The 27797-nt window shown below is 34.9% G+C and overlaps 1 pseudogene; it reads left to right on the top strand.

The window, feature by feature from the left end:
- The first annotated feature begins 1899 nt into the window (after positions 1-1899).
- On the top strand, positions 1900-24899 carry LOC129884281 (leucine-rich repeat receptor-like serine/threonine/tyrosine-protein kinase SOBIR1; annotated as a pseudogene).
- Positions 24900-27797: the final 2898 nt, after the last annotated feature.

Raw genomic sequence — 27797 nt, 5'->3', positions numbered from 1 at the left:
TGATTAAAAGAGAGATTTAAAATTAGACCACATTAAAATCAATTAGGCTAGAATTATAAATAATTATCAAGAAAATATCTAAATAAATTGGGTAAAAGGGACTATGCTTTAAATAAATTGGAGGAAGATTGAATAGATTGCTATCTAATTAATAACCATAATATATATTGAATAAGTAAAATCATAAAATTTATCAAGTAGTAGTATTTTTGTACATAAAGTAACTACTTATGTATATACTATGTAAATATATGTGTATATATATAGTACGTACTAAAATAAAGCTATAATTAATATAGTTAACTAAAATATATAATAAACTTAATTAAGTAATAACTTTATTAACACATGTATATAAGACGTATTAAAATAGATATGTAATATGTGCGTGTTAATATGAATAAGTAAATTATAAAATAAACTTAGTTAAGAAATATTTTTTATATAAAGAAAGTACACACACATACATAATATATACTAAATAGACATGTAAAAATATTCGAAAGTATGAAGCTCGTTATTTAAAAAATAAAAATAACAAAAATAATAGTTATAATATTAATAAATAGCAAAAATATTATAAATTACGAATGTCAAAATATACGATTTATTGGTTAAACTAAATATAAACTTATTTATTTAATAAAAGATAATTTTGAAAAATGTCTATCTGTTAAAATAGCAATCCAAAAAATAGTTATGGATTGATCAAAATTGGGTGTCAACAATATACTCACGTTCATAACTTTCTTTTTTTAAAAAAATAATGAATTATCCAAAAATTAAAAAACAAATATAGTAACATCATAATTCTTTTTATTAATTGAAAATAAAACACTACTTTAAATAACTGGTCTTTTTTTTGGTCAATACCTACGAATGACTAATTGTGATGTAAATGTCTTCTTCTTTTTTGTATAGGTTTAGAATTGTTTTTTTCTCAAAGTTGGTTTAGGATTTATTTATTTATTGCCAAAGCTGATTTAGGAATCAACTTTATAATGTTATACATATATAGAATTTCTAAAATCAAATCACTTTCGATCAGAAGAGATGAGTACTTCTATAAAATAAGACAATATTTTACATTACTTAGAATTTTGAAATTAACTAAAATCCCTATTTAATATAGGTAAGAAATTATAATATTTAACACTTCTAACTAGTGCATTTAATTCTGCATGAATAACACTTGTTGAGTATAGATTGCCCATAAAACCTACTACCCAATTTCCATATTTATCCCTAATTACTCTTCCTACACCTCCCTTGCTAGTGTGATTATTAACTGACGCATCCGTGTTGAGTTTATACCCTGTATTTGGTGGTACCCATTACATATCATATATTTAAGTTTAACTAATCTCTTTAAATACCTTATTAACTAGAATTTAAAACAAATTTTCGTCTTTTTACTCTCTTACTTTTGAAGGCATAATATACATGTTTACTGCTATACTAATTATATTATACACATACTTGTGAAGAGTTGTATGGAATATTTTAGACAATTGCTTTTTCTTTATTTTTTTCAGTTATATTGCCTTCCTTTGCTCTTGATCGTCTAGCTTAGTATTCTTCTTTAGTATTTTAGCATTATAAATAATTTACATTTTGCATATTAATCAATTGGCTGTTGATCTTTTTTTTTTATTATCGGTATTTAATATTGGATGTAAAATTTGTGATATACATGTTGGAGCTTGGAATTGGTTATATAATTCTTTTTATTTTTCATCCATTGATTTCTTTTGTTTGTTTTCTTGAATGATTTGTGAGACTATTATTATCATGCTCGACTAACTTATTTCTATTGTTAGGGTGCCTTAGCATAAATATTGAAGTTGATATTGGTTCGATGAGTGATTTATTTATTCGGGTTATTGTAAGACCCCAGAAATGCGAAAGGTCCTAAACAAGAACCAAGGAAGAATTCTCAGAAAGTTGCAGAAAACTGGCACCAGAAGCTTACCACGGAAGCCTTCACGGACCGTAGTTAGCATCACGGATCGTGGTGTGCCACTGTGGTTAAGATTCAGAGGCTCAGTCCACAGAGGACGAACCACATACAGGAACACGGATCGTGGTGAGCACCACGGGCCGTGAAGCCCTCCATGGTGAGCCCTCCCCAAAGCCCTCAAGATTTTTCTCAAGGCAGGGTCCACGGATGACCACCACGGGCCATGGAGACTTTCACGAATCGTGTAGTGGTCCGTGGTGGCCAGCTCTGCAGGCCTCCTGCAGGACCTGCACCACGGTCACACTTCATGGGCCGTGATGCATTTCACGGACCGTCAAGGTGTCCGTGAAGAAACTTCAAAGACTACCCTGCAAGTCCTTTTTTTTCTGAATTTCTCTAAGTCCCTTATCACGGGACCCCACCACGGACCGTGGTGAGCATCACAGACCGTGAAGGGTCCCCACGAAGTCTCTTCCGACTAGATTTTTAAAGGGGAATTCTAGTCTTTTCTTATTTTTTAAATCAAAATGATGTCATTTTGAGGACTGAATTCTCTTATCTAAAGACCCAAAACCGTTCAAAGCCCTCATTTCTTTCACTCTAACTTCTCCAATACAAATCCTCTCCTCTCAAGTTCTTCGAAGGGCTTCAAGCCAAGACTAGAGTTTTCAAACTCAAGGCATTCAAGTCTCCTTTCTTCCTCAAGTGTTCTTAGGGATTTCATTTCCCCCAAGATATGTGGGTGTTCATCCATGGGCCCTTCCACCCATGGAGCCCAAATATTTTCTCAAACTAGTTTTATAATTTTAAAAGATGAAATCTTATGGACTTTTACATGATGACTTTGAATGCATAGATCATGATATATTTGACGTTTCCTTACATATCTTGATGTATATTAACTCCTGATTTCATGAAATTGCGATGTTATTAAAGCTCTTCTATGAAGGCTTGAAAAGAGTTTTAAGACATATGTGGTGGGTTTCTTTAAGAATGTGTATTTTATGCATTTTCCTTACTCTCATGCATCCAAAAATTCCTTAAAGGCATTGAAAGGTTTTTATGAAATGAACCCACCTAGTTTCTTTTGATAAAGCAAAGTTGCAATGAAGTTTGACTCCAATGAATGTTATGAAGTAAATGCTTATGAAAGGGAGTCTTTATGAAATGATGGATAGATGAAAGGACTTCTTAGCCAAAGTAAGTTTTCAATTTGAAAGGACAATTCTCACATTAAATCAAATGAAATGTTTAAGTTTATGATATGACATGTATGACATCCTTATATGCCGTCAATGCTTTTAAATATTTTTTTCCAAAAAGAAAGATCCGATTAGCATGGTACCTGAAATACCATCACTAATTGTTTTTTATAAATCAAGGTTCTTAAGTAGAATGGTAAATAAGGTATGGTAACCATGATGATATTATAAACCAAAGGTTTTAATGAGCTATTCCACCGATTGATGTTTTAATGTTAAAGTTATATAATGCATAACTCAAAATAGTCATTCAACGCACTTTCTTGTAAGCAAAGTTCACCATTGAACATATTGTCGCAGAAAATTATGGCTAAGTTGATCGTTGAAGGCTACCACTTTGGTGAGTTCCTATGTTTTGGGAACAACACTCTTGTTTCCTCTAGTTTATAATGATGTTTAGACATTTAAGTTATCTTCAGTATCTTTTGACTAAATCTTGAGGGTGAGATAGGGACATGTCTTAGTTCCCGCCAAGTCTTAATGTAGAATGTATTGTTGGACATAGTAAAGGATGTTATGTTGTCTTTGACTCTTGTTAAATGTGAAGCCCCTTAGTCCCTAAATCCCTTATGTTTTCGCTTGATTTTTTTTATTACTACTAATGAAATGCTTAATGAATGCTAAGAGGCTTGGGTGAGGTACCTCCGGGTGCCTCATTCACTGTTTCACGTCTAGGCCCTAGGGTTGGGTTATGACAAACTTAGTATCATAGAAAGAGATTTTGAAATGTTTCTTGGATTCAAACATACCACGTCAAATAGGGTATTGTTCATGATTGTGAAGCGTGCCACAACTCTGAATAGGAGACTGTGGGACACTTAGGAAAATCTTCACTTTTTTCAATACATGTCATGCCCTAGAGAGTGTCGTAAGTTTTTCTCTAACTAATGACTGATTTTATGTTCTCTAGATGATGCCTCATTGAAGAGCACCTCTAATAGCAAGGGTTGACGATGAGGACCAAGCTCCTCTTGTTCCCGATGTCCCATATCATGAGAAAGGGATAACTCATACCGAGTTCCGCAACATTATCGCATTATTAGCTCAAGATGTAGCCCACCAAGGGCATCGAGGTGTCCATCCTTCTCAAGTGAAAAATTTAGCCTCTTGGATTCGGGATTTCCATTCGGGATTTCCAAAGGATGAATCAGCCCGAGTTCAATGGTTCTAAGATAGATAAGGATTATATGGAGTTCATCAATGAGGTATACCGAATTGTGGCCATCATGAGTGTGCCACCTAACGAGAAGGCTTAGCTAGTGACATATCAACTCAAGGTATAGCTTGAGTATGGTATGAGTAATGGATTATGGAGAGGGATGAAAGAATAGGGCTGATAGGATGTGAAGAGGTCAAAGGTGCTTTCCTAGACCGCTTATTTCCATTGGAGTTAAGGGAGACTAAAATCCAAGAGTTCATCAACCTCCATTGAGGGAGTATTAGTATGAGGGAGTATGCCCTCAAATTCACAAAATTGCCAAAGTATGCTCCCTTCATGGTCTCCGACCCCCGTGCTAGAATGAGCAAGTTTATTTCCGGCATCTCAACCTTGGTATCCAAGGAGTGCAAAATGGCCATGTTGGTCAAGAAGATGGATATCTCCCCGTTAATGACTTATGTCGAACAAATCAAAGACTAGAAGTTGAGGGAGAGGTCTAGAGGGTTCAAGAAAGCTAGAATAGATGGTGGAGGGTCCAACCCTCAAAGGTGCGATTATGGTAGCAATGGCAAGGGTCAAGGTGGGCAACGGTTTATGGGACAAGGTCCTACTAATACTCCTCCTCCCAAGTTCAATAAGGATAAGGGTACTAATCAAATGGTTCCAAGAGATAATGTTGGCACCTAAGCTTTTCCCCCATGTAAGAAGTGTGGGAGGACCTACAAATGAGAGTGTTTGGCAGGCTCAAATGCGTGCTTCAAGTATGGAAAATTGGGTCACCATTCTAAGGATTGTAGAGGTGGTGGTGGTAATATGCCTCAAGGACAAGTTGCTCATGGTCAACAAGCTCAAGGAGATGGCCAACGCACCAACTGTTTATATGCCTTGAACAGGAGGCAAGAGGTTGAGAAAGCACCAAATGTTGTTACCGGTATGTTAAGGATCTTTACTTTTAATGTATATGCATTATTGGACTCGGGTGCAAATTTGTCATTTGTTACTCCATTCTTAGCTAATAGGTTTGATGTATTGACTGAAATGTTAGTAGAGCCTTATTTGGTGTCTACCCCCGTGGGTGAGTCAATTGTGGCTAGAAAGGTCTATAGGGGTTGTCCCATGTCCATCTTGCATAAAGTCGTTCCTTGTGAGCTTATAGAGCTTGACATGGCAGATTTTGATGTCATCCTAAGGATGGATTGGTTACATGCATCTGATGCTTCCATCGATTGTAGGACTCATCAAGTCAAGTTTTAATTCCCAAATGAGTCCATTCTTGAATGGGAGGGTTGTGGTTCAGTGTGAAGGGTAGATTCATTTATTGTCTCAAGGCCCAAAAGTTGATTGCTAAGGGTTGATTTACCATATAGTGAGGGTTAGGGATGTCGACTCCGAAATTCCTGCTTTTGAGTCAGTTCCCGTAGTCAATGAGTTTTCCGATGTCTTTTCTGATGACCTTTTCAGTATCCTTCCCAAAAGAGAAGTTGATTTTGGTATCGATCTCCTCCTCGATACCCAACCTATCTCTATTCCTCCTTTCCAAATGGCTCCGGCAGAATTGAAAGAGTTGAAGAAAAAATTAAAGAACTTGCTAGAGAAGGGGTTTATAAGGCCAAGTATTTTGCCATAAGGTGCTGCTGTATTATTTGTAAGAAAGAAGGATGGGTTTCTTCGAATGTGCATAGACTACTAACAATTGAATAAGGTAACTATTAAGAACAAGTATCCACTCAAAGGAAGGCACAATTCATATGGACGGATGAGTGTGAAAGAAGTTTCCAAACTTTGAAAGATCGACTTATCTCTGCTCCTATTTTAACACTACTAGAAGGATTAGAAGGGTTTGTAGTTTGTTGTGATTCTTCGAAGATTGGTTAGGGTTGTGTCTTAATGTAAAATGATAAGGTCATAGCCTATGCTTCTAGGTAATTGAAAGTGCATAAGCGTAACTACCTTACCCATGATCTTGAGTTAGCGGACGTTGTTTTTGCTTTGAAAATTTGGCGGCGCTACCTGTATGGGGTACATGTAGATGTGTATACCAATCATAAAAGCCTTCAATATGTGTTCACCTAAAAAAACCTCAATCTAAGACAAAGAAGGTGGCTAGAGCTCCTCAAGGACTATGACCTGAGTGTGCATTATCATTCGGGTAAAGCCAATGTGGTTGCCGATGCACTTAGTAGAGTGTCTATGGGGAGTGTGGCCCATGTTGATGAAGGAAAAAGGGAGTTGATGAAAGATAGTCACTGGTTGGCTAGATTAGGGGTGAAGCTGTGCAATACTGATGATGGTGGTATGGTTGTCCAAAGTGGGTCCGAATCCTCCTTAGTGGGGGATGTTAAGTCAAAACAAGAACTTAACCCAACACTTTCCGAGTTAAAGAAGTTGGTGAAGGAAAAAAGGTATAGGTCTTTTCATAAGGGGGAGATGGGGTGTTATATTACTAAGGTCGGTTTTGTGTTCTGGATGTGGATGGCTTGAGGAGTCTGATATTGATGGAGGCACATAATTCTGCATACTCCATTCACCTTGATTCGATGAAAATATATCAAGACTTGAAACAGTTGTATTGGTGGGGTGGCATAAAGATAGACATATCAAGGTTTGTGTTTGAATGTCCGAATTGCCAACAAGTGAAGGCCGAACATCAAAGGTCGGGAGGCCTAGACCAAGATATTAAGATCTCTACCCTGAAGTGGGAAGAAGTGAATATGGATTTTGTAGTGGGTTTGCCTCACACTCGAAAGCGTCATGATTCGATTTGGGTAATTGTTGATAGAATGACTAAGTTAGCTCATTTCCTACGGTTAAGACTTCCTATAGGGCTGAAGATTATGCAAAGTTGTATATTCGGGAGTTGGTGAGTTTGTATGGTGTGCCATTGTCAATTATTTTAGATCGTTGTACCCAATTCACTTCTCACTTTTGGAGATCATTTCAAAAGGGCCTCGGTACTAAAGTAAAGTTAAGAACTGCATTCCATACTCAAACCGATGGGCAAGTTGAAAGGACAATTCAAAACCTAGAGGATATGTTAAGGGCTTGTATGTTGGATTTCAAAGGGAGTTGGGATGATTTCCTACCGCTCATCGAGTTTACCTACAATAATAGTTACTACTCTAGTATTGAGATGACGCTGTTTGAGGCTTTGTATGGGAGGCGATGTAGATCCCCCGTTAGTTGGTTTGAAGTAGGTGAGATAACCTTGTTAGGTCACAATTTGGTACTTCACACTTTGGATAAGGTGAATATCATTAAAGAAAGGTTGAAGATAGCTCAAAGTCATCAAAGGTCATATTCCGACACTAGAAGAAGGGATCTTGAATTTAATGTAGATGATTGGGTGTATTTGAAGGTTTCACCTATGAAAGGTGTGGTTTGGTTTGGTAGGAATAGAAAATTGAGCCCTAGGTATGTAGGGCCTTATAGAATCTTAAAGCGGGTTGGGAAAGTTGCATATGAGTTGGAATTACCTTCGGAAATAACCATGATTCACCTTGTGTTCCATGTGTCAATTTTGAGAAAGTATGTGGGAGACTCTAAATCCATTGTGCCTTTGGAGGTAGTGAATGTTGAGGAGAATTTGACCAATGAAGAAGTCCTAGTTGAAATTTTGGACCGGCAAGTCAAAAGGTTTAGGAACAAAGAAGTTGCCTCCGTTAAAGTCCTTTGGAGGAATCAACAAGTCGAAAGTGCTACATGGAAAACGGAAGCGGATATGATGAAAATTTATCCTCATCTCTTTCATTTTACTCAACCCTAAGGTAATAAATCATTCATGTTCAAATGTTTAAGACTCTTATGTTTCAGTTTTTCCAAGTCATCATGTGCATGCATATTCATGAAGTTGAATTTTGAAGTTATGTTTTAGGCTCAAGTTTAAGGATTTCATGTTTGATGCATCTCAAGTGCCATCGTATATATGTTGGGTTTCTAGTCTTCATGCCATGTTATTTTATATGTCATTGATTCTCATTCAAGAATGAATGTTCCTAAGGGGGAGATATTGTAAGATCTCGGAAATGCGAAAGGTCCTAAACCAAGAACCAAGGAAGAATTCTCAGAAAGTTGTAGAAATAAGGCACCAGAAGCTGACCAGCACCACGGATCGTGGTGTGCCATCGTGGTAGAAATTTAGAGGCTCAGTCCACAGAGGACGAACCATGATGCAGGACCACTGTATCACCCCCTAAAAGCATTGTATATGGTGTTCCAATTCTCGATGAAAATGATACAACTTCTGTAATTTGGGCATAACTTTTCATAGGTTAGTCCAAATTAGGTGATTCAAATTTCTAAATAACCCCAACATCATTACCTACAACTTTTGTGAGACCATATCTTAAGATTCAGAGGCTAAGTAGGTTAAATAAATTAATTTTTGCAAGACATGGTGTTGTGATGAAATAGAGTATTTGTAGAAGAAAAATCATATCTCACTGTAGAATGCTTCAATTCGGTTGATTCTTGAACGACATGAAAGTAGACTTCTAGAAAAATAATTCATATGAGACACCAAATTCTAATAAGGAAGTTATCTTTTTCAAACGTATCTCCAAAAAAGGATATTCCATTAGAAGAAGGTTCATCTCACCAACCATGGAAAGATCTAGATCCATTTGACATCACCCATGACATTACAATCTTCCATTAATTTTTCATATTTTCTTTATAATTATTTTAATTATTATTAGGTTCCTCCTTCACACCTATAAATACCCACCTTATTTCATCATTTTATTCATTAAGCTTTCTCAAGCAACTCTTCTCTCTATACACTCCTTTACTCATTCTCAAAATATAATTTTAGTTATTAGTAGTGTAGAAATACTATTTTGGTGATTCATATACTCTGGGTAATACACAAAATGCTCCGACGAGGATAAAATGCTAGGATTCAAGAGTGTTTATTAAGTCATTCAATTCTGAGTAACGTTTAAGATTCCAGGTATGTAAGGCTTCAATGAGAGTATTTCTTTCACTCTCATGCCTAAATTATTTTTATTATATGATAAATTATGTTTATTTTTTTAAGCTTTACTCTAAGGTATGTGGGTATTCATTCATGGATTATTTCATCCATGAAGCCCAAATAAATTATCAAAGTCTTCTATTTAATTCAAGTATGAAACTTTATGGGTTTTCATATCATGATTCCAAATGCATAGATTATTAAATATTTGAAGTTTAATTACCTATCTTATATTAGCGTATGTAAGGCTTCAATGAGAGTATTCCTTCCACTCTCATGCCTAAATTATTTTGATTATATGATAAATTATATTTATTTTCTTTAAGCTTTACTCTAAGATATGTGGGTGTTTATCCATGGGTTCTTCCACCCACGGAGTCTAAAGCCTCTTTCAACTAAATCTCTTGATTTCAAGTAAGATTTTATTATAGGTAATTCTTATTTCTACTTAATAGCATGAATCATGGTTATACTAATGATTATTGATCTATTTTGATGCAAAATAATTTCATATGTATGAATTGACGGTTTTCAAGTATTTTTCCCTATTTAGCTCTTTAAAGGTTCTTGAAATTTATGGTGGGTTATTTAAAGCATATTTTTTAATTAATGGATTTCAAATTATTTATGCATAATTTTATTTATATACATATTTGAAAGTTAAAGTGATTTAAACCCACCTAGTTTTACTATATTTTCAATAAAGTTTGACTTGAAAGCTTTGACTCCAAATAAATATTTATGAAAGCAATATCTATGATCAAAATGGAGTCCTATGAAATAAAAGAATGATGAAATGATATGAATGATGGATTCTTTATGCTATAAGGACAATTCTTGCATATTTGAATCATTGAAGGTTTTAATGAGCTATTCCATCGAATGTGATATTTTGAATTCTCAAGCTATATACTATGACTATTTTGAAGTATTAACTATTCTGTGGGATTGAATTAGCATTGAATAGGGCATTGAGGTAGGATTCGGTAAGAGAATTCTAATAGCAACCTCTTGTCTCATTAACTATATGACAACATAAGAGTCTTTGTAGGCTTAGGCTAATGGATCCATGAAAGCCCTTAAAGTTAAAGTTAAAGAAATGAATGAAGTTGACGGAGTGCTACCCGGCAAGTAGTCTCCTCGGCCAACGTAGGTTATGTTGGATTCCATGTAATAGCTTGTATGGTCTTAAATGTCGGTTATGGTCATTTTCCCATAAAATGAATATTTTAAAGGATATTTATATGATTGATTATGCATGCATTGCATTATATTTTATATTACATAAATATTTTAATGTTTCCTCAATGTTCATGCATGCTTACATACTTAGTACATTCAAAGTACTAATGCATATTTTTTATCTATATGATATCACCATGTAGGGACCGGTACTCCTCCTCGTTCTCCTCCACGTGGCTAGTTGAGAATTCATTTGAAGACCACTTTTGGTGAGTTCTCATGTTCTGGGAATAATACTCTTTTATCTTTCTATCTTATGATATGTTGAGATCTTTAGACACTTACTATGACATTTCTTTCTATTATGGTTGAGGGTGAGCTAGAGACTTGTCTTAGCCTGTTAAATCTAAAACTTAGAGGTATTGTTGGACATATGTAAGTTGAAGATTTATTATTATGGTTTCTGCTTATTTTTTTTATCATTACCTATGAAAGGCTAAATGAATGCTAAGAGGCTTGTTTGAGGTACTTTTGGGTTCTTCATTCGCCGTGTCACGTCTAGTCCCTAGGCTTGGGTCTTGACAACCACGGACCATGATGTGGACCACGGGCCGTGAAGCCCTCCATGGTGAGCCCTCCCCAAAGCCCTCAAGAATTTTCTCAAGACAGGGTCCTCTGACGACCACCATGGGCCGTGGAGACTTTCACGAACCGTGTAGTAGTCTGTGGTGGCCAGCTCTGCAGGCCTCCTGCAGTACCTACACCACAGTCACACTTCACGGGCCATGATGCATTTCACAGACTATCAAGGTATCCATGAAGAAACTTCAGAGATTACCCTGCAAGTCTCTTTTTTCTGAATTTTTCTAAGTCCCTTATCATGGGACTCCAACACGGACCGGGATGAGCACCATGGACCATGAAGGGTCCTGGTGAAGTCTCTTCTAGCTAAATTTTTAAAGGGGTATTCTAGTCTTTTCTTATTTTTTAAATCAAAATGATGTCATTTTGAGGACTGAATTCTCTTATCTAAAGACCCAAAACCGTTCAAAGCCCTCATTTCTTTCACTCTAACTTTTTCAATACAAATCCTCTCCTCTCAAGTTCTTCGAAGGGCTTCAAGCCAAGACTAGGGTTTTCAAACTCAAGGCATTCAAGTCTCCTTTCTTCCTCAAGTGTTCTTAGGGATTTCATTTCCCCCAATATATGTGGGTGTTCATCCATGGGCCCTTCCACCCATGGAGCCCAAATATTTTCTCAAACTAGTTTTATAATTTTAAAAGATGAAATCTTATGGGCTTTTACATGATGACTTTGAATGCATAGATCATGATATATTTGAAGTTTTCTTACATATATTGATGTATATTCACTCTTGATTTCATGAAATTATGATGTTATTAAAGCGCCTCTATGAAGTCTTGAAAAGAGTTTTAAGACATATATGGTGGATTGCTTTAAGAATGTGTATTTTATGTATTTTCTGTACTCTCATGCATGCAAGAATTCCTTGAAGGCTTTAAAAGGTTTTTATGAAATAAACCCACCTACGTTTTTATGATAAAGCAAAGTTGAAATGACGTTTGACTCCAATGAATGTTATGAAGTAGATGCTTATGAAAGGGAGTCTTTATGAAATGATGGATTGATGAAATGACTTCTTAGCCAAAGTAAGGTTTCAATGTGAAATGACAATTATCACATTGAATCAAATGAAATGTTTAAGGTTATGATATAACATATATGACATCCCTATATGCCGTCAATGCTTTTGAATATTTGTTTCCAAAAAGGAAGGTCTGATTAGCATGGTACCCGAAATACCATCACTAATTGTAGACCTAGTTTTCTTATAAGTCAAGGTTCATTAGTAGAATGGTAAATAAGGTATGATAGCCATGATGATATTATAAACCAAAGGTTTTAATGAGCTATTTCACCGATTGATGTTTTAATGTTAAAGTTATATAATGCATATGCTATATTGATGTTTAAATGTTATTCCATGAGATTTGACCTAAAACCGAATGTAGCATGTAGATGGGGACTCGACCGAAGGAGTCCTTAAGTAAAGTTTCATATTGCATTAACTATGTGTCACGATAGGGGCCCTTGTCGGCTATTTTAGGCTAGTGGATCCAAGATTAGCCATTAAAGTTAAAGTTAAAAAATATTTAAAGTTGATCGAAGTTCTACCTGGAAAGTAGTCTCCCCGTGCCAACGTAGGGGGATATGTTGGATTCCATGTAATAGCTCGCATGATCTTAAATATCGGTTATGGTCACTTCTCCACAAAATGAATGTTTTAAGGTTTCACATGATGATTGCTCATGCATGCATTCCTTTACACATATTACTTATACATGTCTCTCTCTCTTATGTTTTTCATTTCATAGCATACTCACATACTTAGTACATTCAAAGTACTAATGCATACTTTTATCGATATGATATCACAATGTAGGGACCGACATCGCTCCACACTCTCCTCCCCGTAGCTAAGTTGATCGTTGAAGACTACCACTTTGGTGAGTTCCCATATTTCGGGAACAACACTCTTATTCCCTCTAGTTTATAATGATGTTTAGACATTTGAGTTATCTTCAGTATCATTTGACTAAATCTTGAGGGTGAACTACGGACATGTCTTAGCCCCCGCCAAGTCTTAATGTAGAAGGTATCGTTGGACATAGTGAAGGATGTTATGTTGTCTTTGACTCTTGTTAAATATGAAGCCCCTTAGTCCCTAAATCCCTTATGTTTTCGCTTGATTTTATTTATCACTATCATTGAAATGCTTAATGAATGCTAAGAGGCTTGGGTGAGGTGCCTCAGGGTGCCTCATTCGTCGTGTCACGTCTAGGCCCTAGGCTTGCGTCGTGACAATTATTTATTCAATTTTACCAGTGATTTAAATTATTTATTCAATTTTAGTGACTGAACGTAAATGAGTTGATATTGCTTGAATTTTTAGTTATTCAAAATAGTGTATATGAGCTTGGCTCCCCAATGAGTTTTAAAGAATTTATTCAATTTATATACATGTATTATTAATTAATGCAATAAACATGTGCAAAATATATATACTTTACTAGTTACGATTAATATTATAAAAGTATTATTCTCTCTTCTATTATGTTTTTTTATTGACTTTTTATATTCTGATCCTTACTTTTTAGGAGTGACAAATTTATCAACTAATTAATATGATTTTTACCATTAATCACATTCCTTATTAATTTGATACTATTATTATAGATTTTCCTTGTCACACCCCCGGGAGGGTACCCTAGATGTGACCGACACTCGAAAGTCATTTCTGGCCTACAAGCGAACCACATGGTCCAGTCATACTTTAATTCATTCACATTCTATCAGCGGAAGACTCAATCATAAGGATACTATTCATAATTTAGGGCCAAAGGCCAACAGATACCAAATCAATAACTAGCTAGAATAAAACTAGGCAAAATGAATAATTCAACACTTCCACACTCTAGTCTATGAAGCCTCTATCAACAATCTAAGAGGTGCCAATGACAAGTCCATGGCTACCAATAATCAAAATAAAAGAAACAAAACAAAGCTAAAAAATATAATCTCGGTATCCTCCGAAAACTAGGAGGACTCACCAACTAGCTGGAAGTGAATAGATCTTCAATAGTGCATCGGTTGATGATCTCTAGTACCTGTCTATGCATCATGAAACGATGCAGGCCAAATGATGTCAGTACATGGAATGTACGAGTATGTAAAATGGCCGAATGAAACAAATATCAAGAAAGAATCAAATCAACTCGGAATCTCAACTCAAGAGAAAGAATAACTCGATCAAGTATCCTAAGTCTAAACAAGAATATGATTTAGAAGGGACCAATTACATACAATTCAACCTAATCTGACTCACAGTACTATCAAGACCTATATAGGAGTTTTTCTTATCCGACAACCATCACTTATGAGCCAGTGATAGTACAACAAGCTGACGTTATTGCCACATCCGTTCATACCTTGCCAGGGTATGAATGAATCAACCAATCATGGATCCATATCTAACCAAGTCCTATCATGCCAGGACAATAATTTAAGAAGCATCCGACTTTAACAGTTCAATCCCCTCCTACGTTTGGTGATGTAGTTATTGGATTTGAGTTATTACTTACTCTTAACCAATTCGGGGCTCGACACTCCTCCCAAGACTCAATGCTCATAAAACTCCATTCAATCAACTCAATCAAATCATATCGACAAGTCTCATTTGGAACCTTATCATATCATCGATTCTATCACAATCAAACCTCTTCCAATCATACTATCTGATCAATCTCAATTGTATCTTTCAAGATTAGTTTAAATATGCATTTATAACATCATACAATCCTATCCAATCATTTCTCTATTTATTTAGCAAATCTTTTCGGGACTCATCAAGACTCCAAGGTTCTAAATCAACAATTTAGGGTAATCAACATATTTAAGAAAATTCACATATTTAAAGTAATCAACAAAGTATGTTTAACCACTCATATCAATCAACTCATACCAATATGTAGCACATCACTTTCTTAATTCCACAACATCAACATAATAAAAATTAGGTTAATAGATGAAAAAGACCCATTTGGACATAAGCCTATCAAGAAACTCCATTCTTATGAACATTTAATCTCAAAGAAGGTGTAAGGAATATGGGTGGACTCAACCCATGCTTTGAGTATCCTTACATACCTTGGTGAAGACTTTGAAGGAACCTTGATGTTGGATCTTCAATGGAAGGCTTGAATCTTAGAAATTCTTAAAGGCAATCCTTGTTGGAGATGGATTGAGAAAGAAGAGAGGATGAGGATTAGGGCTTTTTGGGAGAGGTAATGGATTGAAAAGGAATGGTCCAAAATGTGACCAAATCAGTGTATATATGATTAGAGAAAATGTCCCATTTGCCCTTCCTTAAAAATCTGGAAAAAATGGGCTAAAATCCTCCTGGCGTAAAACCCTGCACATCTAATAGCGGTGCGTCGCGCCAAGGACCAAACTACTGAGGCTTGTTCCTGGCGCTATAGTGGCGCGTCACGCCCTTGCAGCGCCAAGCCTAAATTTTCCGGGTTCTGGAAAATGGGCTTAAAAGCCCTGCACATCTAATAGTGGCGCATCGCACCAAGGACCAAACTACTGAGGCTTTTTTCTGGCGCTATAGTGGCGCGTCGTGCCACTGCGGTGCCAAGCCCAGGTTTTCTCCAGTTATGGTCCAGGCCTAAAATTCCTACAGTACTACCCATGTCATATAGACGGTTTCTACCTCTGCTCATACCTGAAGTAGTGTCCCTCTGATTACCTCTAGATGGTGGTGCGGTGGTAGAATACTGGGCCCTGTTGCCCCATGTTGGACACTCCCTCTGAAAATGGCCCACCTGGTCACATTTATAACAACCCTTATCCTTCTCTCTGCACTCTCCTAAGTGGAGCTTACCGCACTTGCTGCATGGTGGCTTCCCTTTTGAACCTCGACCCACGCTAGCCTGGGATTGAGAACCCTGGGATCTAAAATTCTGGTGACCCTGTCCCTGCCGATCATACCTGTTATGCGGCATAGGTGCACTTGCGGTGGATGAGGCATAGTTGGAAGACCTCTTTTGGAAGAAACACCTGTTGCCCTTGTTCTGCCTCTGTTCATTCTCATGCTTCGCTGATTTTGCCTTCTTGCTCAGATGCTCCTCCATGTCTTTCCTCTTCTCATCCTCCACCTGTTGAGCATACACTAATAATCTTGAAATATCCATATCGGAGATCAACAATGCCGCTTTGCACTCCTTCTTCACATGTCTTCCCAATCCAGAGACAAATTTTCTCATCTTCGATCTCATATCTGGGATCATCTCTGGAGCATATCTGGATAGCTGGATGAACTTTAGACTGTACTCTTTAACGGTCATACCCTCTTGTTTCAGATTTACTAACTCTTCCACTTTCGCTTCCCTCAATTCTCTGGGAAAGAAGTGGTCAAGAAAAGCTCCCTCAAATTCATCCCAAATAGCAGGCTCAACATCTTCACCTCTACTTTGTTCCCACTGGTTGTACCAGATGTTTGCCACATCCTTGAGCTGATAAGACACCAACTCGACCCCCTCAATCTCTGTAGCATGCATAGCTTCCAAGATCTTCCACATCTCATCAATGAAATTCTGGAGGTCTTCATCAACCTTAGAACCCGTGAATGCCGACGGATTCATTCTCAGAAAGTCTCTAATTCTTTGGCAGCAGATGGCTCTTGGGAACTAGAGCTAAGAGTTGGCGAACTCTGATTACCATTGTGGCAGCCACTAATTGAGTGAGCATAGCAATCGCTCTTCAAAAATCTGCCTCCGAAGTTGGTGCAGGCGAAGTAGTAGACACTTGAGGTGCCTCAGCATACCTTGCAGGTCGGCCCCTATTCCTTGATGGGTGCATTTCTGACTGTGGAATCTCTATATTATTGACATTTCTCTGGCTGACAGTACGTTTAAGAGGCATTGTCTGCAATGCATAAACACACGAATTAGAAAAGAAGTCTTATAGAGTTTAACTCTATCGCACGAGTTCAGAGTATGAAAGAAGTGACACAATTCTTAATGTCTTATAGCCTCCTGATTATAAGTGTGGTGCACAACACACCCATAAGCAAGACTCTACTAGACACGGCTTCATAGGCTCCCTAGGACTCTTGAACTCTGTGCTCTAATACCATGCTTGTCACGCCCCAAGAGGGTACCCTAGATGTGACCGACACTCGAAAGCCATTTCTAGCCTTCAAGCAAACCACCTGGTCTAGTCACACTTTCATTCATTCACATTCTATCAGCGAAAGACTCAATCATAAGGATACTATTCATAATTTAGGGCCAAAGGCTAATAGATACCAAATCAATAACTAGCTAGAATAAAATTAGGCAAAACGAACAATTCAACACTTCCATACTCTAGTCTATGAAGTCTCTATCAACAATCCAGGAGGTGCCAATGACAAGTCCATGGCTACCAACAATCAAAATAAAGGAAATAAAACAAAGCTAAAAAAGATAATCTCGATATCCTCCAAAAACTGGGAGGACTCACCAACTAGATGGCAGTGAATAGATCTTCAATGGTGCATCGGTTGATGATCTCTAGTACCTGTCTCTGCATCATGAAACGAAGCAAGCCAAATGGCGTCAGTACATAGAATGTACGAGTATGTAAAATGGCCGAATGAAACAAACATCAAGGAAGAATCAAATCAACTCGGAATCTCAACTCAAGAGAAAGAACAACTCGATCAAGTGTTCTAAGTCTAAACAAGAATATGATTTAGACGGGACCAATTAAATACAATTCAACCCAATCCGACTCAGAGTACTATCAAGACCTATATGGGAGTTTTTCTTATCCGACAACCATCACTTATGAGCCAATGATAGTACAACAAGCCGACGTTGTTGCCACATCCGTTCATACCTTGCCAGGGTATGAATGAATCAACCAATCATGGATCCATATCCAACCAAGTCCTATCATGTCAGGACAATAATTTAAGAAGCATCCGACTTTAATGGTTCAATCTCCTCCTATATTTGGTGATGTAGTAATTATTCGATTCGAGTTATTACTTACTCTTAACCAATTCGGTGCTCGATACTCCTCCCAAGATTCAATGCTCATAAAACTCCATCCAATCAACTCAATCAAATCATATCGACAAGTCTCATTTGGAACCTTATCATATCATCAATTCTATTACAATCAAACCTCTTCCAATCATACTATCCGATCAATCTCAATCATATCTTTCAAGAGTAGTTTAAATATGCATTTATAACATCATACAATCCTATCCAATCATTTCTCTATTCATTTAGCAAATCTTTCCGGGACTCATAAAGACTCCAAGGTTCTAAATCAACAATTTAGGGTAATCAACATATTTAAGAAAATTAACATATTTAAAGTAATCAACAAAGTATGTTTAACCACTCATATCAATCAACTCATACCAACGTGTAGCACATCACTTTCTTAACTCCACAACATCAACATAATAAAAATTAGGTTAATAGATGAAAAAGACCCATTTGGACATAAGCCTATCAAGAAACTCCATTCTTATGAACATTTAATCTCAAAGAAGGTGTAGGGCACATGGGTGGACTCAACCCATGCTTTGAGTAGCCTTACATACCTTGGTGAAGACTTTGACGGAACCTTGATGTTGGGTCTTCAATGGAAGGCTTGAATCTTAGAAATTCTTGAAGGCAATCCTTGTTGGAGATGGATTGAGGAAGAAGAGAGGATGAGGATTAGGGCTTTTTGGGAGAGGCAATGGACTGAAAAGGAATGGTCCAAAACGTGACCAAATCATTGTATATAAGATTAGGGAAAATGTCCCATTTGCCCTTCCTCAAAAATTTGGAAAAATGGGCTAAAATCCTCCTAGCGCTATAGTGGCGCGCCGCGCTACTGAAGAGCCAAGTCAAATATAGGCGTAAAACCCTGCACATCTAATAGCGGTGCGTCGCGCCAAGGACCAAACTATTGAGGCTCGTTCCTGGCGCTATAGTGGCGCGTCGCGCCCTTGCAGCGCCAAGCCTAAATTTTTTGGCTTCTGGAAAATGGGCTTAAAAACCCTACACATCTAATAGTGGCGCATCGCGCCAAGGACCAAACTACTGAGGCTTTTTCCTGGCGCTATAGTGGCGCATCGCGCCACTGCGGTGCCAAGCCCAGGTTTTCCCCAATTATGGTCCAGGCCTGAAATTCCTGCAGCACTAGTCCATCGTAAGATAGTCATAACGTTTGACTCCAAACTCCAAAAAATACAATCTTGATGGCGTTGGAAAGAAGACTCAAAGACCTTTAATTTGATAGGTGATGGGCCACCCAGTTTGTTATATTCAAAAAGATAAGGTCATTGGAAGTCGATCCTTATACAAACTCATTCGGAAGCTTAGCCAAGACGAGTTCTTTGGACTTGACTTGGTTTTAGAGATCTCTTATGATCCTAAATCACATCCAACACTCTCCAATTTGTTAGGAATTGATCCTAACGCATGCATGCACTTTACAATCGTCTAGTACGATCCTATACGTACACGAAGAACGGTCCGAATCTTAATGAAAATTTTTGGGGGTGTTACATTCCCCCCCTTTAATTCCATTTAATTTTTTATAGATTCCTTTTTACATCTCTCTCTACTCAATTTTATATATGTTAGTTAAAAAAGAGAATGCATATATTACATAGGTTACATTTTGTGTTAACGTTGCTGATTTTTTTTTTTAACAATAATAAATAACTTACATCAAAATATAATCAAATCTTGTTCTTATTTTAAATCATTACACTCAAAGCACCGTTTATAAATTTAGTTTTAAAAAAGAATATATAAAATAATGTAAATTGTGGATTAAAGTTTGGATTACAATTATTTTTTAACCACAATAAGTAATTTATACCAATAGCACGAAGTAAATATCATGATTATAAAATTATTTTTTGTTACATATTTCAACTATATACTGCATTACACCATAATATCATCAACTTTGTACCAATATTTATCATCAAATTAATAAATAGTTATAACAACATATATGAATAAATCACCAATGTTAGTAAAACTTTCATTCATAAAAAAATAAAATTACAAAGTATTGTATCTATTTGGTACACGTCTTTTTGTTGTTAAATTTGACATATTCAACCCGTCTAAGAATGATTTTAATATCGTATATAAATTAGTTCTAGCACTCATAAAAATTCTGTATAAAATGGTGTAAGATAGAAAATAATCAGGTACATAACTGTGATTAGATAATAAAACTTAAAGTCAAGTATATCATAAAATCATAATTCCAAATTAAATTTTAAAAAATATATACTAAGCACCAGTGTTATAAGAATTTTAAAAATTCATACAAACTTGATACCAAACATAAAATATTAGGCTTAAAACTAATATTATTGTGTCGATTCCTAATTGGGAAGCGATAGTTTTAATTAAGCCATCATATTCGATGTTTGTGTCATATACTCCTTCAATCTTGAAATCCACATACATTCTTGCGACACATTTCAATAAATAGTTAGACACATACTAATCTATAACAGTATATAACACCATAATATAACCACTTATTTATAATTTTTTTAAAATTACAAATTCATTAAAAATGGTGTACAATATGATGACGCTTAGGTGTACATTTCAATCTAATATATAACATATGACATACACCAATATGTACACCACAAACTAACCAAGAAACTATCAATTTTTAATTATAATCAATTTAATTAAAAAATGTTCACATGATGGTTTAACATTATTAATCTTAACAATGTTGCCATAATAAATGAATTCAAAACTAGAATCAACTAAATGCATAACACCATCATCTAATTAATTATATAGCAATTCATTAAAATTACATATTAATTATGGTGTACATGAATAGTGTATATTATGGCTAAAGTAAGATCAGTTCAACATGATCAATAATATATTACCTACACTAAGATATACACCATAACCTAATAAAAAAATATCAAATATATTGTATTATCAATTTAATTATATGACAGCGTGCATTATGATTAAATTTTGATGTACAGTGCAATATGATACAAAATACATAAATCAAATCCTGATATACATCATAATCTAACCAAAAACTTCTCAACCGATTTGTATAATTAATTTAATTAAAATTTGTGTGTATTATTATTTAACATTGGTGTCCTAATCAATATTATCCATAAAGAATGTTAAATTTGATTTTGTTTATATGTCAAATACTATAATGCATAACATCATAATTACAAACCTTACTGAATATTCCGTTATAACAATTTTGCAAACAAAACTATTGCCAAATAGCATACGAAGCATTCATTCAAGTAAGATTTTTCATGATTAACACATCGATTTACATAAAAATTCAAGCAACAAAACTAACAAAAACCTTTAAAAAATCAAAATTGAACTATATATTCTAACAATCAAACTCGAAAAAAAATTAAAAAATTGATACATACTTGTTACATTTCATCTTCCGTCATCAAAAACTAAAATTGATACATTATTTCTTTCAGCCATTGAAACGATTATCAAAGAAGATACAGAGTTTTATTTTGATTACAATACTTGTTTTGAGGTTATGAGAGAGAAACATTAATTAATTACCGAGAGATTTACGGAAGATAAATGACAAAATGGGAGAAAACTAAGGAATGAAATCTTATTTAATATTGGAACATGTGTTATTGTTTTTTAATTTATCGATTTTTTAAATATTTTTTTTGGAGATTGTTTTGTTTTGTAAAGATTCTATTGTTATGTAGGTGAAAAGTCAAACTATTTTTATATTGAGGTTATTTAGGTGCTTAAATTATATATTTAAGTTTTTTACCCTATATATATTGTCTCTCAAAGCCCAACCTAAAATTCTCAAAAGCTAATTTGAGTTGAAAATTTGGGCCCAAATTGTGTAGTGGATGATACTATTGGCCCAAATGGGGAATTTACTTAACTTCGTACTCTTTTTAATTTCTATCTACTATATAGAAAAGTCATGGGCTGAACGACCAAGGAAAGTTTAGTAATATTTTGCTAATGTAAGGGAAAATTTGTATTAGCAACGCATAAGTTTTTTCTTCTTGTTCTTCTGTAGTTTCTAGAATCCATATCACTTTTTCCGGCATAACTCTCTTTTCTCTCTCCGTTCAATCCTAAGTTCTGCTCTCCTTCATCTTCTTCTTTTGTTTCTCCATTTCACTTTTGCTTCTAATCTTCATTCATTTTTTGATAAGTTTAATATGTTTTCTTTCTGAGTTCTTTGTTTTTGTTATAAAAGTGGGATTGTATTTTTTGTAGTCTTGTAATTTTGACTTAGGATCTAAATTTCATAGATGCAAATTTGTGAGGTGCTCTATTTTTTGTCACTATATTCCCTCCTTTAAGTTTTAAAAGAACTAATATGGATGTTTCTTATTTAGGATTTTCGAAATAACATGAGAAATAAATGTTGAAAGAATTTGAGTAAATGTTTGTGGTGTTAGTTCTTCAGCATCTGCAGAGGAAGAGATACAAAGGGCCCATTAAATTGTTTCAAGGTTTTGAATTTTCTTTTTTATTTTCTACTTCCTAAATTTGAATCTTCCAGTTTATCTTGTTATACTTATAGGTTTAATTTGTTTGTAGTTGTAGAATTCGTTAAATGGTTCCAATTAAACACCTATTGAGTTGTTTGTATTCAAAATTAGGTGTATCTAATCCCAAAAGACGGAGGAGTAGTTAGGAAGTTTTCTCTTCTTTCACCTCCTTAAATATTTTTCCTTAGCTTTTCTCCTTTGCTCTATCTTTTTTGCTTTCTCATGCTAATTTTTTTCATTTATTATCGAATTCAAATATATAACAATTGATAATTTAGGTTTCGTTGTCATGGATTTTTGGGTTTTTTCATTGTTATTTTCAGTTGACAAAATGAATATTGTTCAATCGATGTCTTTCCATCGCCCTACGTGATTTAGTTCGTGAAAGCCACCCATCAGAAATGTACGCTGAAAATGAGAAAGGTCAACAAAAGAACTGTGAACTTCGTGGTGCCACTTAGAATTTTGTTCTATTTATGTTCCTGTATCTTCTTCGCAATTGAAGGTTATATCTTCTTTCTTTGTCATATCCTAATAATATTTACAATATTAAAATAAAGTAATAAATAATCCGAAAATTGAAACCAATTATTATGCAACTGAACAACATCATGAATGCCTGAACCGACCTTTTAGTTTTCATGTCCTGAACGGGGGTGCTTGAAAAATACCATGTGCAATGATCTGTCAACCAGAGTCATTATTAAAATTAGAGGTGATTTTTCTTGTTTTCTTTATTACATGAGTTGTTTTAACATAAATGAGGACAACACAGTTTTAATTACATTCTCTTTTCTTCCTTTTCTTTTTGTTATGTTTATGCACCACCAGTACAACTTGATTGACCAGTGTTGGAGCTGCGGCAATTGCTGAATTGGAAGTAGGCGACCTTACAGATATTCGATTTGACATTATTGAATTTTCAGCAAGAATGTAACAATTGGGAACAACGTTGTTTTAATTCAAATCTGCTGATAAATACTCAATTTGACTCCTGACCGGTACTGGACCTTCAAGGTTACTGTTCGCTAAAATATTGAGGAAGCGGAGAGTTCCTGGCTAGAATTTTCGCAGGGGGTATATCTACTGTGCTCTTTTTGTTTCTCTTCAATCTTGTAATGTTCTTCATAATAAAAGGAAAGAACGATTCAAATTTAATGATATAAAGTCCGTTGATCAAGAAAGTCGGGGACTTGGCTTTCTTAGAGAATGAAGATGGAGTGGCATCACTTGAAATGATTGGAAAATGTGGTCGTGGAGAAGTTTATAGAGCCGAGTTACCAGAAAGTTATGGGAAGATTATGCAATCCCCAATGGATGTTGTAGAGATCACTGAGGAAGATACCAAGCTCTGAACAAGAAAATGCGGCAAGTTAAATCAAAAATTCAAATTGTAGATCAAATCAGACACTGAAATATGCTTCCAGTACTAGCATATATGCCAAGGCCAGATTGCCATTACTTGGTCTATGAGTATTTGAAAAATCAGAGTTCACATGGCATCCTCTAACAAGTTAAAAAAGGGACAAGGGAATTAGATTGGTTGGGACGACATAGAATTGCAACAGGATAGTTGTTGGTCTTGAGTTTCTTCATATAAATCATACTCAACGCATAATTCACAGAGATCTAAAGCCAACAAATATCCTTCTTGATAATTATATGGAAGCTCGAATTGCTGATTTTGGCCTTGCAAAGGCAGTTTCAGATGCTCATACATATGTTATGACTTCAAATGTCGCAGGAACTATGGGCTTTATTGCACCAGAATACCATCAGACGTTGAAGTTTACAGATAAATATGATATATACAGCTTCGGTGTGGTACTAGCTATTCTGGTTATTGGAAAGCTTCTATCAGATGATTTTTTCCAGCATACTTCTGAGAAGAGTTTAGTTAAGTGGCTGAGAAATATAATGAATTCTGATGATCCTAAAAGGGAAATTGATTCTAAGCTGATAGGAAATGTATATGAGGAGCAAATGCTTTTGGTTCTTGAGATAGCTTGCTTTCGTGCTCTGGACAATCCAAAGGAGAGGCCTAACAGTAAGGATGTTTAGTGCATGTTAACGCAGATCAAGCATTAAGTATGCACGAGATAAGGCATATGGTATACATTGGTTATGTCACTAAGAATGTGTTCTGTATTTTAGTTATCATCTCCAAGATAGAGATTTTGCAAGTTGATTATAACTCAAAATTTTAGTAATTTATTTCTTGAAATGCATTTAATTTGAAATTATAACTCAAAATTTTATGATGTATAAATTTTTGTAGGGAGTGTTTTCTACATAAAGGTGTGTGATGCAGGTGGCGAATTAGCGATGCACGGAAAGAATATAAGTTCCATAATTCTGACTAAGTACTTTTTTCTTCAAAATCTGAGGTTACTTGGTAAATATTGAGCTTATTTAACTAACTATGATTAGTCCTCTAAGTTAGTTAATTAGTTAAGAGGTAGGGGAAGGGGATTACAAGATGAAGAATCGAACCCTCACCAACAAGGTGAAAGTTCAGATAGCCAACCAACTAACTAACTAACTAATTAAGCTATTAAGAGTCTTAAGGAGTCTACTTTTTAAAATTTATTTTGTGTTACATATTTTGCAAGACCTCTCTGAAATATTCCATCAAAAGATTTTTGTCGCTGATAGCTCATTTGGAGAAAGAGAGGCAACAAACAAACTGAAAAGGATGTAGCAAGATTTTTTTGATTAGTCGGATTTCGAATAAACAGGGATCTCATATGAAAACTAAGAGGTGTAAGGCATTGCAGAGAGCTGCTGCTTGAACTGCTCTTATCAAGTGTGCTTGATGGTTACTACATAGAGACCAATACAGATTTGTAAGTTATTGGCATATTCTTTTCTATTGTAAAGTGTTAGTGATAGAATTTTTATTAAAGACTTGGATGCACTTTATTTTTAATGTTTATATACTTATAGAAATGATAATTTTTTTCATATTTACCCAAATTGAAAATCTCTTCTACCAACTTTCTACTTTTTCAAACACTGAACGTGACATTCTTTTTTATCTCTCCCTAACTTTGTATTATTTTTTGGTATGGGATGGCTTTGTATTCTATCGAAACTTTAGCATATGTTCCAATAAAATATTAGTTTATAAAACTATTCATAGGTATACTAGGCACCATATTTGTTATATGACCCTTTAAATAACTTGTATCCTCCATCTTTTAACATATATACTTCTTAACATGGGAAGTTATGTCTATTGAATAGACTACTCCTTCCTATTCTTTTTAGTTGGTCATATGCTTGTAAATGTTTCTGCTATAAAGCTTTTGATAGTAGTTCTATTACATTAGCATGGATTGCTTCTCAGATGTTGCACAAAATGTCCTTGAAGAATAAAATACTCTTTCTTTCAAATGTATCTCAAATTTTATAAGACTCAATGTGGCTGGAGAAAAAACTGGAGATACATTTAAAAGGAAGAATAATTTTAGTCTTCCAGATATACCTACAATGAGATTATCTTTTCTGATTGATGCTCTCTTTTGTTCAAATTTCTACTTTGAGCTTGCATTGACTAATGTACATGGACTTGGAGATGAATTTTCTCTCATCCAATAGAGTTGGTGTTTTTCCATCTCTCTGATGATTGAGGCGGTTCAAACACTCACTATTGAGTCTCCTGACTTGTGGGTATGCCAAAGTCCTGTAATCAATGCATATATCTGGGCCATTATTGATACAAGAAGACTATTGTAGTATTTCATACAAGAATCTTTTGATATGCATTATTAATAGATGAAATGTATTAAATGAACTATTGCAAAAGAATTCGAGTACTTTTTTGATTGTATGTGTTTGATTTAAATAATGTCATCCTTGTACAGTGGAACGGCGAGAGACACAACAGAAAGGGAGAATCCAATCATGTCAACAGAAAATAACTTTTTAGCAATGTCAAGAGTCACAAATTACGCTTGACATCACGCGGATGACATGTTAATATTTAACAATGACTGGCCAATTTCTCATTTTGCATTGTTGTTGCGGGATTAGTTTGAAGTTCAATTCCTTTTTGGAAAAAGTGTGCATGAAGAAGTAATTGTCTAATTGACAAGTCTCATCCAAATTGTTCTTTCATTTAAGTAGTAGATTCCACTAATTTGTATGTCTGTAAAATTATCTATTTCAACTACTTTGTGTGTTTCTAGAACTTTAGAATATATTTTTTATCTTTGCAGATTTGGATAATCCTAACTTAGTTACTTGGAAAAATTTACTTAACTACACACCTTATATTTCTATATTTACTATTATTTTTTACTATTTGTAAAAATATCAAAAATCCCTATTTTCTTCTTTCTCTCTCCAACTCACCGATACATCCCTTTTACTTCTTCACAACTATCCTAATTTTACGCCTAATTTCAAGCACATATTAAAGCAATTTTTTACCCAATTACAGTCCATCTTCTTCTCAAATTCAAATTTCTTAAAAAGTTAATACAATTTCTCCTTTCTTTGTCAACTTCAATTTTTTTTTCATCACTGTCAAATTTTCATCTAATTCGTTGTAAAATTTTTCTTAGTTTTCATCGACATTTCCTGATACATATGGATTCCACTCCATCTTTTAGAATTGGTCTTACACAGTTAAACCAACATCAAGAAATACTTATTTCTCCGAGGTCTGATTCATCTAGAAAAAATTATCATGAGATTAGATCCAAATACCATAACGATCCATTAGTTATGGATACATTACGTGTGAAATCGAAAAATCTAGTTGTAATGTCGAAATCTCCATTTCAACAATCACCCCAAGAAGCAGAGAAAAAAATTGAAGGTGTTACAACACACCCTACTCTTCCAAAGGTATGAGTTCTTCTAGTCTATATTGTTATTTTTCTTTTTAAATCTCAAAATTTTGAATACATTTCAATGTATCATTCTTAAAGTTCTTAATGATATATTTAGTCTATATTTGATGTAGACTAAATATATCAGATTTTTTATCTTGTATTTTTAATATTGATACACATTTCATATGATGATACATAAGGTTCTACTATGGTAGTTGTTATTATGTTCATGATACATAAGGTCTACTTCTTTTCATGATG

This window comes from Solanum dulcamara, chromosome 4, assembly GCF_947179165.1.
Source record: "Solanum dulcamara chromosome 4, daSolDulc1.2, whole genome shotgun sequence".
NCBI lineage: Eukaryota > Viridiplantae > Streptophyta > Magnoliopsida > Solanales > Solanaceae > Solanum > Solanum dulcamara.
This window is presented reverse-complemented; position numbering and strand designations above follow the sequence as displayed.